The sequence below is a fragment of the Ambystoma mexicanum genome, chromosome 5q (assembly GCF_040938575.1).
Source record: "Ambystoma mexicanum isolate Mex_15411 chromosome 5q, UKY_AmexF1_1, whole genome shotgun sequence".
NCBI classification, from domain to species: Eukaryota; Metazoa; Chordata; class Amphibia; order Caudata; family Ambystomatidae; genus Ambystoma; species Ambystoma mexicanum.
In genome coordinates, this window is record NC_090933.1 from 1,258,923,883 (window position 1) to 1,258,944,233 (window position 20,351).

Below are 20,351 nucleotides of genomic sequence, written 5' to 3' on the forward strand. Positions count from 1 at the left end.
CTCGCACTCATTTATCCATTCTTAGATTGTTCTTTATTAATCCATGCATCAATGCCACACTTGTGCATTCATTCATCCATCATCACACGATCATATGCCCTTAAAGATTCATCCATCCATCTTCACAATGTACCCTTCATGGCTCCAGCACCATAAATTATCTGTCCTCATAATAATTAATTCAACCATCCGTCCTCCATCTTATTCATCAAACCTCACATTCATAGTCCTTAATCCACTACTATTGCACCCTCACTCTACTCTGTCTGTTTTGCCCTCGACATATTTCCCAAACTGGGGTCCTTCCTATAATCTATCTTCCGATCTACCTGTTGGGATCCCCAGGGGCCTAACCCCCCCTCACCCTGGCTCTTCAACCAATACTTGGCAACTCTCGCCCACTGCATTGCCATTTTCTGCTCAAATTTCCAGTGCTACGCGGATGACTGTGTCCACGTGTCCACAAGGCTTTCTGGGGCCTGGGTCCAAAATACCTTCAGCTATCCCTCCGCAAATACCTCCCCTCTCAAGCTCTTCTCTCCTCTACCTCTAACTCCCTCCGGGTCAATTGTTTTTCAAAGAAACGAGCTGGGGGTAGATCTCTATCTTCGGCTGGGGCCTCCCTCTGGAACAGCCTCCCTGCCACTCTAAAATTTGAGGAGAACCATCTCCGTTCCAGAAGCACCTCAAGACCTTCCTCTTTGCTTCTGCCTTTGCTCTCCCTCTCCCCTGCTCATCTGCTCTCTCTTGGAGCTGTGCACCTCACCACCCTCTGTCCCCAGGTACCTGCTTACCCTGCCACCCTCCTGCACTACCTCCTGGCCACCCCTTGCACTGGGGAACGTATCTGTACCCAAACACCCCCCCCCTCCGGCCCCATTTGTCTTCTTTTTCTGCACTTATCAGACCTACCCAGTCTGGCCTTAAACACAGCACTTGCCACTTGTTGGCTGCACTACCACTGTTTATTGCCTCAATGTTGTATTTATTTTTATTATTAATCTGCTCTCCTCTGCTCCGCACTTTCCACTCTCCCCCTTCCATGCTCTTTTTCCCTTTTCCCTTCCCATGCACTTGCGCGTTCTCAATGTCACTTGCTGTTGTGTTGTGTTCTCCCCTGTTCCCCTCCCTTGCCTAGTTGCGCTCCGAAACACTTGTGTACGAGCGCGATACAAATAAAATATCATATCATAATCCCAATTGCGTGTCTGTGCATAAATTCAGAAAATAGTTTCAATATTTCTATATTGTTTTGGCCCATTGTCACCAAAAGCAGCCTGACCAGCCATCTCAGTGGTGTTCTAGGCCATTGACTCTGTGCTCATGTTTTTTGCTGTGTCTGTGTCTCTGTGAATTCCCTGTGTTGTGCCTGTGTAATAATGATCCATCTGAGCTGAGCCAGTGTCTCAGTGCTAATGATCCGTGTCTCAGTGGTAATGATCCGTGCTTCGTGGTGATAATAATCTGTGTCTCCGTGATGATGATCCTTGTCTCTGAGATAATGATCTGTGTCTCTGAGATAATGATCTGTCTCTGAGATGATGATCTGTGTCTCTGAGATAATGATCTGTGTCTCGTTGATAACGATCTGTGTCTCTGTGATAATTCTCTGGGTCGAGCCTGTATCTCGGTGATAATGGTCTGTGCCTCTGTGATAATGGTCTGTGCCTCTGTGATAATGATCTGTGCCTCAGTGATAATGGCCTGTGCCTCAGTGATAATGATCCATGCCTTGGTGATAATGATGCGATGCCTCAGTGATAATGATTTGTGTCTCTGGGATAATGATCCATGTCTCTGTGGTGAAGATAATTTGTGTCTCTGAAATAATGATCTGTGTCTCTGAGCTAATGATCTGTGTCTCTGAGCTAATGATCTGTGTCTCTGAGCTAATGATCTGTGTCTTGTTGATAATGATCTGCGTCTCTGTGATAATTCTCTCGGTCGAGCCTGTATCTCAGTGGTAATTATCTATTTCTCAGTGGTAATGATCTGTGTCTTGTGATAATGGTCTGTGTCTTGTGAGAATACTCTGGGTTGAACCTGTGTCTGTGACAATGGTCTGTGCCTGAGTGATAATGATCCGTGTCTCCCTGATAATGATCCATGTCTTGCTAATGATGCTCTGGGTTGAGTCCATGCCTCAGTGATAATGATCTGTGCCTCCGTGATAATGATCTGTGCCTCAGTGATAATGATCTGTGCCTCAGTGATAATGACCTGTGCAGAGTCTGTGTCTCGGTGATACTGATCCGTGTCTCGGTGATACTGATCCGTTTCTCGGTGATGCTGATCCGTGTCTCGGTGATGCTGATCCGTGTCTCGGTGATGCTGATCCGTGTCTCGGTGATGCTGATCCGTGTCTCGGTGATGCTGATCCGTGTCTCGGTGATGCTGATCCGTGTCTCGCTGATAATGATCTGTGTCTCAGTGATAATACTCTGGGCCGAGCCTGTATCTCGGTGGTAATGATCTATTTCTCAGTGATTATGATGGGTGTCTTGCTGACCATGATCCATGTTGCGCTGATAATTACCTGTGTCTCGCTGATAAGGATCGGATTCTCGCTGATAATGATCCGTGCCTCAGTGATAATGATCAGTGCCCTAATAATCATGATCTGTGCCTCAGTGATAATACTTTGGGCTGAGTCTGTGTCTCTGTGATAATGATCCGTGTCTCAGTGATAATGACCTGTGTCCTGCTGATAAGGATCTGATTCTCACTGATAATGATCTGTGTCTCGCTGATAATGATCTGTGCCTCTGTGATAATGGTCTGTGCCTCTGTGATAATGATCCATGCCTCTGTGATAATGGTCTGTCCCTCTGTGATAATGATCCATGCCTCTGTGATAATGATCCATGCCTCTGTGATAATGATCCATGCCTCTGTGATAATGATCCGTGTCTCTGGGATAATGATCTGTGTCTCTGTGGTGATAATAATCTGTGTCTCCGTGATGATGATCCTTGTCTCTGAGATGATGATCTGTGTCTCTGAGATGATGATCTGTGTCTCGATAACGATCTGTGTCTATGTGATAATTCTCTGGGTCGAGCCTGTATCTCAGTGATAATGGTCTGTGCCTCTGTGATAATGGTCTGTGCCTCTGAGATAATGATCCTTGTCTCTGAGATAATGATCTGTGTCTCTGAGATACTGATCTGTGTCTCGGTGGTAATGATCCGTTGCCTCGGTGGTAATGATCCGTTGCCTCGGTGATAATGATCCGTTGCCTCGGTGATAATGATCCGTTGCCTCGGTGATAATGATCCGTTGCCTCGGTGATAATGATCCGTTGCCTCGGTGATAATGATCTGTGCCTCTGTGATAATGATTCGTGCCTCAGTGATAATGATCTGTGCAGAGTCTGTGTCTTAGTCATAATGATCTGTGTCTCAGTGATACTGATCCGTGTCTCGGTGATACTAATCCGTGTCTCGGTGGTGCTGATCCGTGATGCTGATCCGTGTCTCGGTGATGCTGATCCGTGTCTCGGTGATGCTGATCCGTGTCTCGGTGATGCTGATCCGTGTCTCGGTGATGCTGATCCGTGTCTCGGTGATGCTAGTCCTTGTCTCGGTGATATTGCGCCGTTTCTCAGTGATACTGATCCGCGTCTTGGTCATAACGATGCATGCCTCCGTGATAAGGATCTGTGTCTCGCTGATAATGATCCGTGTCTCAGTGATAATACTCTGGGCCGAGCCTGTATCTCGGTGGTAATGATCTATTTCTCAGTGATTATGATGCGTGTCTTGCTGACAATGATCCATGTTGCTCTGATAATGACTTGTGTCTCGCTGATAATTACCTGTGTCTCGCTGATAAGGATCGGATTCTCGCTGATAATGATCCGTGCCTCAGTAATCATGATCCGTGCCTCAGTGATAATACTTTGGGCTGAGTCTGTGTCTCTGTGATAATGATCTGTGTCTTCCGTGATAATTACCTGTGTCTTGCTGATAAGGATCTGATTCTCGCTGATAATGATCTGTGTCTCGCTGATAATGCTCTGTGCCTCAGTAATCCTGATCTGTGCCTTTGTGATAATGATCTGTGCCTCAGTAATCATGATCTGTGCCTAATGATCTGTGTCTCAGTGATAATACTCTGGGTTGAGCCTGTGTCTGGGAGAATGGTCTGTGTCTCAGTGATAATTCTCTGGGCCGAGCCTGTATCTCAGTGGTAATGATCAGTGTCTCTGTGATAATGATCTATGTCTCTGTGATAAATCTCTGGGCCGAGCATGTATCACTGTGATAATGATCCAAGTCTCAGTGATAATGATCCATGTGTGGGTGATACTGATCAGTGTCTGGGTGATACTGATTGGTGTCTCGGTGATGACGCTCTGTGCTGGGCCTGTCGCTTTTCGACCATTTTCTGTGCTATATCTGTGACCCTTGATACAGATTTCTCAAGTTTCCCATTGCCCTGCGTGAGAAGGCTATCCAGTCCTGTTTCCCAAAGGATTTTGGGATTTGTCGTTTTTTTTCTTTTCGGTTTGCAATTTAGGAAAACTACAAGTCCCAGCATTCCATCCAAACCAGGTTAATGATCTGTGCTTGGTCTGGGTCTCATGGATGATGCTGTGTGCTATACAAGTATCTCTCTGATAATGCTCCGTGCTTGGCCTGCAGCTCAGTAATAATGCTGTATGTTTGGCCTGGCGCTCAGTGATACTGCCATGTTCCTGCAGGGGGCTCCGTGATAATGCTCTGTGCTGCACCTGTCGCTACAGTAATGCTCATTGCTGAACCAGTATAGCAGTGATAAAGTCCTGCCTGCCTTGGTGCTCAGTGATAATGACCCGTGCCTTTCCTGGGGCTCAGGAATAATGCTCTGTGCTTGACCCGTGGCTCAGTGATGGTTTTCTGTGCTTGGTATGGGGCTCAGTGACAATACTCTGTGCTTGGTCTGGGGCTCAGTGCTTGTAGCTCAGTGATTATGCCCTGCGCTGGGCTTGTCTTACTGGGACGGCTCTGTGGCTCCGTGAGAATGGTGTGTGCCTGGATTCGTACCTGGCCTCGGGCTGAGTGGTAACAATCCATGACTGGCCGCAGGTTCAGTGGTCATGCTCTTTGCTGTGCGGGGCTTGTAGTTCAGTGATGAGGCTCTTTGCCTTGGGCTCAGTAATAATGCTATGCTCTTGGGCTGTGTCTCACTGATAATGCTCGGTGCCTGGTCTGCGGCTCAGTGTCAGTGATAACGCCATGTGTTTGGTCTTGCTCTCAGTGACAATGTCCTGTTTTTCAGTGATAATAATCTGTGGTATGTCTGTATCGGATTAATAATGCTCCTTGCTGAGCCTGTGACTCAGTGTGCGCCCTCTTCTAGACTGGGGGCCCTGTGCCTGAATCCTTCTCAATCTAAAGTGTTATTGCTCAGTGCACTTCTGCCAATCCATGGTAGTACTGTGCTCTAGACTAAACCTGAGCCTGTGTGCCATACTGTCCTGTGATAGGTCTCAGTAATAATGCTGATCTAAGCATTCTTTGAGCTGGAGTTTCCACCTCCTTGCCCACAGGGAGGATGTGCCCTGGGCATTGGAAATGACTGGGGCACAGAGTGCCTGTCAGCACCTGCTATGCTACCTTCTGCAGCTGGAGACGGTGGTAGCATGGAAAAACAAATCAAGGAAGGCGGCACGCTGGTAGAATCAGGTCTCCCTAATTCCTCACATTGCCGCAGCTGCCCACACTTACTTCCCGTTCCACCAGGCGCGGACACATTGTGGAAAGGAGAATGCCAGGGCCCAGTAGGGCAGGCTTCTGACGTAGGGAATTGCAGGAGCGGTAAGCGAGATAGAGTACCTGTGTTTGTCTTGGCATTCGCCATTCTGTTCCACTTCTCTGGAGGAAATGTAAGAAGGCCTCGGCATTGTCTGCTTGAAATGAAGCTTATTCAGCGCTTTGCGTGCCAGCCAGAGGACATGTGACCCTTCACGCCGCCTGAGGCTGTAATGGATCCCATTTTACAGGAGAAGGCGAGCCATATGCTTTGCAGGATTGGCAAAATTTGCCCGGAAGCAGCTAAAAGACAGGCAGGCGTAAAGGATTCCCCGCTGCGTGACGTCTGCTCTGACGAAGATGGGAGTGCTCTCTGCGCATGTGCGCAGAAGAAGGTAAACACGAGGCGGATGGCAACTCCATATATGGATTCGCAACTCAATAGTAGAGTAACGTGGATGGCGTGGGGTCGGCTCTGAGTGGTGCTCCTGTCATTAATGACGCTCGGGGAGTTTCAAAACCCTTTGCTAAATAAATACTCAATAGTCATGGTTCTTGATTTGCCCTAGAGGTGGATATGATCGGTACAGTTCCATACATGCCAACACTCTGTGACTAGAAGAAATCTGTAGGAATCTTAGTTTCAAAACTAGTAATTGGAAAAATGAGGACATCACAGGAAACTGACACATCCAAATGACACGACACGACATGACATCACACGCTGCACAGTGCACATTTAAAACCTCAACACGAACGACAAATATATTGCCATGTTAATAAGACTGCTGACTGGCAACATGGGGCAGTTGCTTGGGCCTCCCCTGGGGCTCATGGCCCCTTTCAACTGAAAAAGTGGAAAGGCCCTGATGCCGTCCCTGCCCTTGACACATCAATTGTCACATATTTTAGAAAGTACGGCGGTGTGAAAAGGCAATGAGGTGATAACACTTCTGTATACCCCAACGGAAGTGACGGCCACAAGGGTTCCTGCAAATGCAGATTGTAAGGCGAGTGCGCCAAAGCGCACATTTAAAACCCCAGAACAAAAGTAAAATGGAGAGAAATATATTGTTGTGTTATTGGAAACATGGGGCAGTTGCTTAGGGTTCCCCTGAAGCTTGTGCATGGCCCCTTTCAGCTAAAAAAGTGGAAAGGTCCTTATGCCGTCCCTTCCCTGATCATTGTTGTCATAATTTACCATACCTGGGCCTCAGGCAGCCAGGCCTAGTGGAACCATGATTAATCAGTAGGTTTTGACATGAAAATCGGTAGGCGGTAGGACTGCTTAAGAAGCTGTAGCCTACCACCTGAATCGGTAGGGTTGGCAAGTATGCAGTTCACTGGCAGATCAGTTTGGTGAACTTTCTAATCCCACAGAATACTTTGCTAGAAAAATAACTATGCATTAAGGTGAAAGGGCCGGCACTGCTGATATTTAAGGATTTTGCATTAAAAGCGGAGTGTGACTTCTTCCGATTGGTGAGGCTGGAACGGTTTCGGATTGGCTGTACAAATCCTTAGGGTGTCGGTGCAAAACTCATTGGGTCTGCGGAGCAGGTGATTCCGGATGCTTGTCTGCACACCAATGGCTCCCTAGAAATTCTAGGCGAGCTGCCTTATTTTATCGATGCCGCTGCAGCCACAAGAGCCCGACCTATGTGCGATGAAGCCGTAAATTAAAACTGTGATTTCTGCTAGACATGTTCAACCATTTTTGTTGAAGGGAACTGTGTGCAGGCCAATTGATGCAAGAATATAGATGCAGTGTGTTTATTATGCCTCATATAAAATGCCAGATGATACAATATTAATATAGATTTAGATGGAGATGGAGCATGTCAAAGAGAGACTTGCCTCTTGGTGACTAGTGATGGTACCATTGTTCCCCAACAGTACTCTTTTTGCCTACCTTCCAAGGATAAACGGCTGCATCTGCTTGCAAGAAATGGATCCATTTTTGGTGAGGGTTGTTGATGGGCAAACCAACCAACCCCAAGGGTATCCCAAGTCTTCCCTCTAGTAACGCGGGCCAAGCTAAAGGCTTACTCCAAAAAGATGTGAGAAATGCAAACAGTTCAAAATTAAAAAAAAAAAGATATCCCTCCCCAAATCAAATTCTAACTTGGACGAATCCAACAAATTAGATAATTACCATAACAATATTAGAGCATAAACTTCAGAAAAAGCAAAGCATAACCAAAGAGTTTTGATGAAGTCAATTGGATCACAGTTAACATGTGCTCTTATGGGAAGCAATTTTAAACCCTAGAAATTGTCAAAACAGGACAACAAAAAATCACGAAATCTTTGAAATCCTCCGAGTGGGAAAAGTTCAAGACTGTGTCTGACGAGGGGTTCATCAAGCCAGGCAGCCCTGTGGGTGCTTCGTGGTTAGACCTTCCTTTCACGATGGAAAATATTACACACCGGCCTAAACCCATTGCGGGCACTTTGCATCAGTGCCTCTTCATCTTTTTGGACGACCTTGCGTGCTCTCCAGCCTGGCGCAAGCTTCCCAGGAGGGTAGATTTAGTCCAGCACCATCTCAACTCTTGGTTGCTCTTCTCTTCAGGCCCCAACACGGATAGCTTTCTAGAAATAAGCGGTCAGGCCTGGCACATCAAAAAGGGGGGGGGGTTACATTTCCTGAGAAGTCACCCTGTACAAATTTAAATGGGATGGGTATCCGGTAATATATGCATAACGCATTAGAAAGAATGTGACTTCAGGTTCCTCTTTATCATCCCAAATTTCATGCACCTCGCCAAAATAGGAGTTGTAGCTCGCTACCACCAGAAGGAGATCATCTGCGTTATTCATTTGATAAAGTTGGTGCACAGGGCAGGTTGGTGCCAATGCTTTGGCAAGCCAGGCGGAGAAACTGGTGCCTCCTTTTCCATGCTAACTCCCGTCAGGCGTATTACATGTACCAAAGATAAGTGTGCACTTTATTTTTATTTTTCATTTTATTTTTTTAAATGAAGCTTCAGGAGTCTGCCCCCACTTGCAGTGCTGAGTTAAGGGATAAGTGAACTGATGAAGAGACAAACATTTCACAGACAACTGAGGTCTTTTGTGGCTTCGGTTTCTGAGAGAAATGCAGACCAGCCCCAAAAAATGCAAACCACCTCGGGGAACATAGAGGAGAGGTGGGATCTCACCTGTAGGTTAACCACATCTCTGCAGTACATGCTACACTCACCGAGTTACCTTGCTATCAGCGTCACGGGAATTACTGCTGAAAGAAGCCACAGCTCTCCAAATATTTATGCTCTTTGACTTTCAATGGCTTATCCCTACTTCCCATAATGGAATCTTCTCTCAATCTGCTTAAGGCTCTCGTAACCGGGACTAATGTCCGGCAGAGGGACTCCCAGGACCTTCTTTGTTTTTTTGTGCATAATTTAAGTAACTTTGAGTCTTACTAGGGGAATCCAGATGTGGACCACTTGCTCACTATTCTTAGAGAGGCACAGCTCCACTCAACTGATGAGGTCCAACCAGACCGAAACACGTGTCTGGGGTTCCTGTTGGTACTCTTGCTCAGAGGAGAATTACCTAGCATTTCGGTGCGGGACTGCCCTAGACTGATATGTTTTTGATATTTCTCCTCTGGGAAAGATAGTGGGTTAAAGAATCTGGGTAAGGCTCTCGTAACCGGGACTAATGTCTGGCAGAGGGACCCCCAGGACCTCCTAGTTTTTTTGTGTTTATGGGCATGGCCTCATTTGGATACTGCCTGACACGTGCAATGTAAAGCGATTTTACAGTGGCCGGTATTCTGTGTGCTTGTGTATTGCAGTGGCCAATCCATGGGCAGCGTACAGGTTTGGAAGCCTCCCATGGGATTCTACCAGGAGATGCCACCCAAGCATCAGTTTGAGTTACGCATGTTTCAAGTATAGATAATTGGCCCGATTTAATACATTTCAAGCTACTTATTTTCTACAAATACTGAAAGAATCTTGACCAGTTTTGAAGCAAGTGTTCTGGAATGCGTAATTGGTGAAACAACATCCCACAATAAGTAAACTGTTCGACCTCCTGCATGCATGTTCACCAAAGCTGAAGTGCACCATGAGGGCAACGAGTTACCCTATAACATTCGTAGACGTTTAGCGCAGGGGTTTCAAAGTTAAGGGGTGTATTTTCGAGTTCCTATTGAAAGTGTAATGCCACCTTAACGATTGTGGCTCAGCTATATATGTTGATTACATGTTCAGCTATAGTTGTAATAATGTAGTGATTTGCATGGATTTGTTCACCTAAGCGCTGTATTGTATTGCAGCCGGTTCATCGACCTAAGGGGGATTAAGGGCTGGGTCACCTGGACAGGGCTATGGACATGAGCCTGGCAGAGTCCTAGGGCGGGCTTGTGGCACCAGAGCGCGTTCCTCCACCATCGTTATTTCACACTCCTGGGAATGCCGTCACACCTGTAAAACCCTAGGTCGGATGTGTAATATAGTCAACCATTATGTAGCCACTGCCACTCGCTCTTGCTCACGCTCCCTCTCTCTCTCACTCTGCTCTCCCTCGCTTTCTTTTTTTTAATAACATATTTAATTTAACTTGTATAGCAATGTGTCAATTATAAAACTTGTATACAATAATGGGCAAAGGATGGGAGAGAAAATCAACTAAAGTGTTGTGATTAATCCGTATAACTCATTAGAAGCACTCCAAATATAAGCATCCAGTCTATCCTTCCTCTAGCAGAAAATACGTGTTCTCCCCTTCAGACAGCGTAATCGTGCTGTTAATCCAGTCTGCACATGACGAACGATCTAGCTATATTTCTCCACTATCTAAATATTTGTTTATTTTTAGCTGCAATGAGCTCTCTAGACCTGTTTTTTACTTAACCCTGGAACTCTGGGCGCCAACCCTAACACACACAATACAGGGGATCTTGGGAAGGAAAGCCCCAAAATGATTGGGTAACAGTTTACAGTGCCACATTTTCCATGTAGACCAATATAAATAATGAATTGCCTTCTCTTGCGTAAACATCCGATCCAGACCAACTTTCTATCGGGAAGGTCCAGCGCATATAAGAGACCAATCCTCATTTGATGTATTCTGCTCCAATTCCCATCTATTTTCCCCCTGGATAATAGACGATCTGGATTAGGAGCAGTGATAAGTTGCGATATGGTGGAGTCAAGTAGACCTGGAGATTTAGGTTATCCCCACAGGTCTGGAATATCCTGAGGGTTAACACCCAGGTTGTAAGTACAAGCCCAAGCATTCGTTGGAGTTGTCTGTAGCGATAAATCTCTCTAGCCTCCAGTTTGTATTTAAATATGAGAAATCCAAACCCCATCATTTCTATCCCCTCCAGCACTTGGCCCAAGAAACCTAGCCCAATCGTTTGCCAGTATTGCCATGAAAATGAGTGATAGTTGATAGTTGAGTGCAGGGCTGTTTTGATAGAAGGTATTTTTTGCCCATACAAGCGTTATTGACTTTCCATTCCTTTATGACGCGATTAATTGGAGATGGTGTTTTGGCTTCCTGAAACGTATTCTCCTTATACAGCAATCAAGCTAAAGGGATTGGTGAAATGCATGTGTGCTCCATCTTCACCCGGTTTGGGCTCTTATTTGAGTCTGCAGTTAACCAATAACGAAGTGGTCGTAACTAATACGCTCTATGGTATTCTCTAATCTTCGGATATCCAAAAAACCCTTACTCTACGGGACTCTGCTACACACGCAAGGGAATCCTTGCCTCTCCCCCACCTCCACAAAAAAAATTAAACACTGTATACATTTGTGATGATATGCGACTAGAATGGGGGAGCAGTAACAGACTAAAACGATATAACGGTTTTAGCAAACCCCCAAATCGTTAACTACAGCCTCTCCCATTTCTCACACAAACTTTGGATTTCAGTCAATTTGGAATGGACATTCTGATGCGCATCCCTAGTAATCTGAATACCCAAATGTTTAAATCCCTTCTCCCCCGCCCATGTAATCGTGCATCACCGACAATATTTCAATGACATGCAAGTTTTATTATTTTTCAGGGCTAAGGAGAGCGGGCACCATTATGCCTTCAACAGTTTTTAGTAAAGTGGAAGAAATCTAGTGCAGGGTGTGGGCTTCCTTAATGAGCATTGGCAATACCAACAGTTTTGGCTTTTGTGTGGGCCCGGGAAAGGCATTTGGTGTGACTACCAGGGCATATAATAGCAGTGCCTGGCAAATGCCTAACACATATTTTTAACAGGACTTCAGTGAGGACACGGATAGTGCTTATACATCGAGTGGCTGAAGGCAGATCTGGACAAGACATTTTTATTACACCAGTAATGTATTTACAGCTCTAATTAAGACATTAACTCTCAGAAATCTGCTTTGGAAAACACTGCAAGGTACTTAAGAGTACCGTTTGCTTGAGGCATCATAAAGCTAGCTCAGAGAGATCCCAGGAGGATTTGTGTTTGGCGGGAAGGGTCAGGAAGTGGGTGCGAATGACCATAGGAATTTGCATGGCCAGTCAATGAGGTGGGGTGGTGGAAGTAAATACCAAACAGCAGCTACACGTTTTGGATCCCTCCTCATATGTCATTTCTTAGTGGTGGAAATGGAGAAAACAAATGATGGGGGATCTCACAAGGGCCGGGATGGGGCTGGGGGCGGTGCCCGAGGAGGCATCGTTTAGAGGGGCAGAGCTGGCAGTTCACCTGAAATGTCAAAAATAGTAGTTTTAAATAGCGCTATTTCTTTCATGCTGCTTCTTTTCTAAACTATAGATCAATTCCACTTTAAACCACTTCCCTGGCACTGGTGATGAGTTACTTCACTGTGCGGATAATAGTTTTGACCGGTGTTGCTGAGTAAATATACTTTAAAATACACGATGTGCATCCCATTTTTTTTTTTAAACTCCCCCTTGGCTTGGGTACTATTCAAACAGGTGATTTCTGTTCGCTATAAGCAACATTTTCTTTTACTTGAACCACATCCAGCACAGCTCCTGCAGATCCCCTCTGAAAGCAGTTGGGTGGCTGCATCGTGTGGGATAGTTTCAATGTTAATAGGGGTATTTATTTATTCATGCAATGTTTGTCGGATATTTTAGATCTATTTTTTATGCAATGTTTGTCGGATACAGGTATCTGACAAACATTGCATAAATAAATAAATAATCCGGGTCCATATATCCGACAAACATTGCATATATAAATAAAATAAACCGTGTCGTGGCTGAGGACCGTAACTTCCTCTGGTGGCCCCTTGCACTGGGTCACCAGAGGAAGTTAGTTCGCTCGCGGGAGCTTTTTATTTTTTTCCAGCGCTGACTCTTGCCGATCCCGATATCCTAAGATCCGGCTACACATCTGGTGCTGGATCTTGGATCTGGCAAGAGCCGGCCCAATCGCCATCGCTGGCTGTACTAATGCAATAGTTTTGGTTTATAGGTGGCGCTTTAAGCAGCACCTAAAAGCAAAACTAAAAATCGTGCTTTCTCACTCCAAACCCCTCTTCCAGATGCTTTGCGTGATGCTGGCAGCGGTTTGTGAACACAGAGGCCGCTGATTAACAGCTCAGACAAGCAAGCGAATGGGCTCCCGGTTGCATTATTTTTTTTTATAAGGTATATTTATTATTTTCGGATACATAGATGTCAACATCAACTCCCGTTTGCATTTTTTAATTGAGTGGTGAAGGTCCTCTCCCTTTCCGTAGCTTAAAACGAAAGGAAACATTGGCGGCGTCTTCCGGCAGACCAAGCTTGTCAGGTTGGTGAGGGTGGCGGGCAGAAGACGAGCACAGTTCCAAACGGCCCCTTCTCTTTCCCTTTTAAAGTGTTTTCAATACAAGTGGGTGTAGCCCCCACATTGACAAACACTGGCAAAGCTAGTAGGCTTGACTCTGGTTGATGGTGAGAGAGGGATGATGGCGGGCAGCAGAACCTGGCTTTGATGGGGTTGCAGAAACACATCTGCGGGATGGGAGGCATTAAGCGGCCACTGGGAGATGGGGAAGGTGAAGGAGAATCTAGGGGGCAGGGTGAATGGAAGTGGAAAAATGGGGTTGACAGCAGAGAGTGAATAGGTGGCAGGATGTTTTGTGGGTGTTTTCCTGAAGGGCAGTCTTTGGGGGTCATGGGCGTCTGTGGGGCATCGGGTGGGGTTTGACTGTCATGGCGGAGAAGGTTTTGGGTCTCATCCATCTTCTGGACCATACAAAGAGAGAGGAGATTGCCTCTGATCCTGACCTCTGCTTTATTGGAGTTGTACATGGTTGTTACTAATCCAGCTGGAGATAGCAAGCATACAGGAGGGAAAGCTAGAGGCTAAATCCGACTGTGGACTGTTGAGATGAAGGACGAGTTGATGATCGTTGGCGTGTGTGTAAAGGGTTAGAACATACATGTCAGAGGAGAGAGAGGAGCCGTACAGCACACCGCAAGTGAAGTGGTGGACCACATAGGTGAAATGGCCATTGGCGACTTAAAAATCGGGGTGTACATTTTTTGCAGAAAATAATGGAGCACCACAGTGTTTTCCAAGTGTATATGAAAAACATGCTTTCATTAACATACATTCTTTTTGGAGTAGAACAATCATGGATATGCAATGTCTCAATGTTGAGGCAACAGTCTATCAAAATGGGTAGCCAACAAGCTTCTGCCAAAAAAGCTGGCAACAGAAGTTAGTGAGACTTTGTCCCTGGAAAGGATGTAGGCCAGTTTGTGTACAGAATGATTCCCTTTATCAATATCCAGAGCAGGTTGTATGATGTGTATGATACTTGAGGGCCTGTGTGACAACAGTCATGTTTGCATATGCATATGTATTGACATGAGTGTGAATTCACAGACAATTGTTACAGGAAGTGGCATGTGGCTTTGATACTTGATGGTATTATGGAAAGCAAGAATGTGTCATGAGTAGAGCAAAAGGTGAACACAATGTGTGATGTGCAATATATGCTATGTTGATTTATACCCGGTACTGCTGCCATTTTTATGGTTTGAAGGCAATCTTTGAATGGTCACTGTTGTTGTTATGGAGCAACAGAATGAGTTGGGACATTTTGTTTTAGAGTAGAATGTGGACACAGATCATTCATAGTGAGATAAAAGGATTTGCATAAGATCACACACACACTTAAGTAAAGTGGTGAGGCAAGGATTTGAGCCTAGTCTGAAACTTAGAATGTTGACATCTATCTCCCAGCCTATAGTTGGTAGAAAGATGTTTGTCTTTCGAGAATACTCTTTACACAAATCATACTAAACCATTCCAACAAACAGAAATAAGTTGAGCAAAAAGAGGCTAATTATAGCTTTGCCCCCCCTCCCCATCTTGAACAAAAGCCTAAAGGTATCATAATGCAAAGCAGTGTGAGACTAGACAACGGCTTTTCAGTTTGGTAAATCTACTTTCAAGACTTGGGTGCAACAAAATATGTTGACGAGGCCACCTGGTTAAGTCCTAGCTTTACATGGGCATTCAAGTGGAGACTAAGGGCAGGGGTGGCAGGGCCTCAGTGCGCTGGAATAGTAAGGGCCTTAAAAGTGTAATGATGCTGTGTAAAGTGTACTGGTGCTGACTCGCCCAGCTCTCGGGTACAGGAGCTACGAGCCTGGGAGCATGAGTGCAGATACTGCTAACAGAATCTTACATCGTTTTTATTTGTAAAAGAAAAAAAGTATGTGTCAGTGGCTGGGACTACTCGGACGAGTGTGGCTAGTTTCAGGGCCTTTTTTATTTTTGAGGCCAAGTGAATGCATGGTCTCAAAAATGGCTAAAAGTGGACTTCAATTTCTCAAAACCGCCCCTATCCACTGACAAATATTGTATTTTACAACAAAAAAAGCATGTAACCAGAATTTTGCATGTCTGGTGTGCGTCTTATTCTAACACTACCTGTATTGAAATAGCCACGAAGAGAGCCTGGGGGCACACATACATATGCTGCGAAAACTCTTACATTCTTTTTTTTTTTTTTTTTTTTTTTTATTATTTATTGAATATAGTTGCAATTACAACAACTTTTTCAATTTATACATATTACAAAAATCCATTCTTTCATAAATAAGAGCAATAAATCAATAAATCGAGCATTTACAATTACAACCATCTTCTAAGTCGAAATTTCACAATTTAAGAGTGTTAACAATTAATTTAACATGATGTATATCGTTCATTCCATATTTAGGGATTTTAGAAAATTAATGGTAGCAATCCTTATGCCCATACATTCAGTTGCAGCCAAAGCGACCCATCTGTTACTTGGGTCTATTTGTGCAAAATACGCAAGGTATTTAGCAAAGTGAATGCCTCTTAAACTTGAAAGTTTAGGGGCTGTGCACTCTAATAGTAAATGTTGCAAAGTTTCAACAATTGCTGTATCTTGACAAAACCTGCACCAATTGAGGTCTGATGAAATTTGTCTCCTTTTTAGTTTAACTTCCCTAGTAGGCCAGATATTAAACCGCAGCCTCAGGATGTCAGATCTAATAGCAGAGGAGGGAGCCAAGCACAAATACGAGGCAGTGTCTTTATAGGATTTAGGTCCAAATATTGCAGGGTCAAAATCTTTATAGGTTAAACACTTTACTCGGGTCTCAATCCAGTCCATCATGTGGACTTTCTTCTTTGCTCTCTCTGGATGATCTAATAAAAGGCTCAATGAAATATCGGCCTTTACCATGATGGAGAGAATATTTGCGGACCACTGTTTCGGAAACATTTCTGCTGAGTTTAGTATGTAACTGGATATAGATGACAAGGCAGAGTTATCTTGTGTTGAAAGCAAACATTTACGAAATAAGGCGCATAAGCGCCAATTATGTTGGGCAATTAATGAAATTAGGCCCAATTCATATATATCATCACCCCTGGAATACATTGCGGTAAATGCAGAATGGCTCGCCAAAATTTGGATTCTAATTGATTAAGAAATCCAGTTGGTAAGATTTGCGTTTCCAAACCATAAAGAATAGTTGGGACAACATTTTGATTCCATTACATTCTTGTTTAGTTGAAAATAAAGTACTTGTCACTAGTCTTGGGGATCTAGGGTGTATTTTATAAAATTGTGGCACATTTTCAGATACGTTTATTTTTGGGGGTACGTGAATTCACTGTCACATTAAAGCAGCTCAAAATTGGCTACAATTGCTCAGTGTAGCAGCTTCCCACTGACAAATACTTTCTTTTACAAAACACTATATATCATACTTTTTGGGTAGCTGTGCATGTCTTATTTAAACCCTTCATTTAAGTAAAGAATAAAGGGAGGACTTGGGGGCTCAAATAGAGACATTGAAACGTTATGTTTTTGTCAATACAAAAATGTCAGTGGTCAAGGGCTATTTTGAAGAATTATGGTCCATTTTGAGATGTGAATCAGCAGCTACAAAAATGGCTCAAATTGGTCTGCAATTCCTGTAAATAGCCCCTGACCACTGCCAAATGTTGGTATTTTATTTTTTGTACAATGAAGTAACATAGAATGTGCAGTGTTTTTGAATAAGGTAAGGGGGCAGGAAACAATGAAATAATGCATATAAGCATACTGGGGGGGGCAGTAGCGCCCTTCTCCTAGTGTATGCCAAGCCCCCTCTCCAGACCCCCCACTCCCCTGTCCAAACTTGCTCGCACTAAGGCACCACTGGGATGGGGAGGTGGTGACAGTGTTTTTAGGTTTAAACCAAGGAGTCACTTTTGTCTCCCGGTGGTGTTTTTCTGGTGTTTATAGGATCAACTGGAAACTGACAAGCCTACTCTTACCTAAGGAAGGTGCTGCTAACAAAGGACATGTTTCAAAGCAGTCATTTGAAAGGCCATTATGTAGGTGTCTTTTGTTCTCTGCATTTGCTCGGTTCATGACAGCTGAGAAGGTCCCTTCAGCAAGGGCTCAAAGTGGACTGCGGTGGCTGCAGCCATTCTATGAAACTGCTGCCTATGAGCAGGGCATTGGTGAAACGAGGAAAAGTGTGAAAACGGAACACTTTTTTTCCCCCAGCCACAGGGCCCTCCTGATGGGACTGCACCAGGGAAAAATGTCCCGGACAGGTCAGAAATGTCCTGGTTTGCAAACCCGTGGAACCGTCCCCACTGTGTTCAGTGCTAGGCTTTGCTATTCCTATTGAAATACTTGAACACGAGTTTAGAACACACACAGAGAAACTGCTGAAGCCTCACATACAGTTTTGCAGCTGTTCTAACTGGTATATATGTCCTGCATTTTACAGACATCTCTTTATTAGGGGGAATATTGTGTCCAATCAAAAGAGACGAGTCCATTGTTTGCTTAAAATGTTTTCTTAACGAATCACTCACTATAAGACATGTTTAACATTTACAATTGTGGACATTATGTTGTTCCCATAATGCTCTTTGCTTGTACGCAAATCGCCAGGATTGGGTTCTAGGCAGAGATACTGTGTTGTAGAATCTGGCTGGGGGAGACGCCCCATAGTCCCGCCCCTCCTATGAAGTGGTGGTTCCCCCAATACCTGCTTTCCATTTCCAGCAGTGTGTGGAGCAGGTTCGTGTCCTCTCGTCCGCTTGCCTTTCCGAGCGGCGCTGCTGGGGATTTGCTTTCCCCTTGCTTTTTGACACTAAAGCTTCGGGGGAGAGCTTAGCATCTTTGTGTTCCTCGGTGCACAGGGACTGGATGAAGAGGAAAGCGAGCATTGTGGGAGGGTCAGGACCAGCAGAGCGTCGTCGTTATGCATCAGCCATGTGCAAGATGGATTAGAAGAGTTAATTGAAGATTGCTTTGTCCTCCGCTGGGAATTGCATGCTTCGCTTACACATTTCATTAGATGCACAATGGAGCGGGGCACGACCTCCTTCCCCCATGCACACACTTTCATAACGTGTGTGTCAACAGCAAATGCCCTTCCGCGTTAAGGAGGCGGCGAGTAAGGAAGGGTGCCAAAGACCAGATGTGGAAGGGCCGGGGCAGTGCCCTCACCTCCCTCCCAAATCGAGAGTGTATTCCCTATATGGGCATCTCGCCTGAATCGAGTCCCCTTATTAAGCCCAGCTATTTCCAGGCAATTTAAGGATTAACGTTCTTCATCTAATAAATAAACCTTTTTTTTTTCAATGTGCATTATGCCAGAGTCCAGCCTCGAACCCGTGTTGCTCAGTGGATGTCGTGTTTCCAAGACCAGCGCCTTGCACCCGAGCTAATCTCCCCACCGTGTGCTGAATGCACGTTTTTACAGCTCTTGGAAAGCTATGTACAGCGCTTAGTCACACACACTTCTTACATTACAATAAATAAGCACGCGTGATGTTCCAGTACGGTCCGTTGTATTAAATGAGATTTCTGACGTGCAGAAACACCATTGGGTGTCTTGGTGCTGACAGGAGAATAAACTAAAAGCAGCACGTCAGAAGGAACGCATTAGCCCAGAGCCAGGTTTCCAGCAGCCTATGAAAATGGGTCATATTGGCAACAAAATAATTCATATGCCAGGCCTGCCACTGTAACACCACCGCCAGCTATCCATATGCCAATCATGAAAGTGTGTCTCTGATAGAAGCACTGCGTGCACAGGAGACCAACCTGCATGGCACACAGCTGTCCAGTATGGTGGAGCGCACACGCTACCCAGCACTGCTTCAAAGTGTCCATTATTTGCCTTTAGCAATGAGACCTGTTTCAAATACTTTGCCAGAAGATATAATGCACATTATTGCTCATTGTTCCTGGCCTAAATCATAAAATATAAATCAGACTTCCAAAAAATAAAATGCACCCAGGGTTGCCCGTAGAGGCAAGGGCACTGCCACCATCTGCTTGCTTTCTCCCAAAATATGTCTAGCTATTGGTGCTGGCAAAATACACCATAGTGCTCTTAAATGTGTGATGGGACAGCTGAATGTGGCAGCCTGTCAAATGAACCAAAGCCAGTGCCAGTTTACATGTTGCCAAGCCAGTGTTCAGCTGTCCCTTTCGATCACACGTTGCCTTAGCAGTTTTAATAGTGCTATACCACTTCTCCCCAGTACATTTGTATTCTAGGTTCTAAATTGCTATGCCAGTTCCACGCTACCCCAGCGAATGTCTGTTCCAGTTGTAACAGTGCCAGGCCATTGTTGCCACGGTTAGAAACACTGCCATGACTCACATAAAGTGAGTATTCCAGTGTCACAGTGTTCCAAGTTCGGAGCCATACCAGTTTTAACATTGTAATGCTAAAGCTGCCTGAGCCAAGCACATTGTCACGGTCACCTGGCTACCCCTGTTCTCTGGCCCAGGTCCCCTCCCCGCCAGTTGCACATCTGCACTGCCCCCCTGGGAACCCTTGCACTCTGGGGCTGTTTCTATATCCCTACAGCCCCCTACCAGCACTTGACACCTGATGTCTGCACTTACCCTTGCAACTTCTTATTTGTTTTATTTACTGTTTATCCTATGTACTGCACTTCCCCTCCCCCTGGCACTTTTCCCTTGCCCCCCCTCCCCTGCACTTGCGCAATCTCAATTTCACCTGGCCTAGTAGGATCGCTGTCTGTCTACCCTCTGTTCCCCCTCCCTTGCCTCGTCACGCCTTGAAACACTTGTGTATAGGCGCATTATAAATGTCATATCATGCTAGATACACCATCCCCCTGGAAAATGACCA

At 45.1% G+C, this 20,351-nt stretch overlaps 1 protein-coding gene and 1 long non-coding RNA gene across 3 annotated transcripts in view; one reads left to right on the forward strand and one right to left on the reverse strand.

Annotated features, from left to right (window-relative positions):
* The window catches only part of LOC138497997 (uncharacterized), a 216,548-nt gene extending 210,514 nt beyond the window's left edge, over positions 1-6,034 (reverse strand). The window contains exon 1 of the long non-coding RNA XR_011278683.1: positions 5,820-6,034. This is a non-coding gene — a long non-coding RNA (uncharacterized lncRNA). The remainder of the gene's footprint in view (positions 1-5,819) is intronic.
* ARHGAP39 (Rho GTPase activating protein 39) overlaps positions 1-20,351 on the forward strand; it is a 1,402,702-nt gene that overhangs the window by 227,977 nt on the left and 1,154,374 nt on the right. The gene's annotated exons all lie outside the window — the stretch shown is intronic.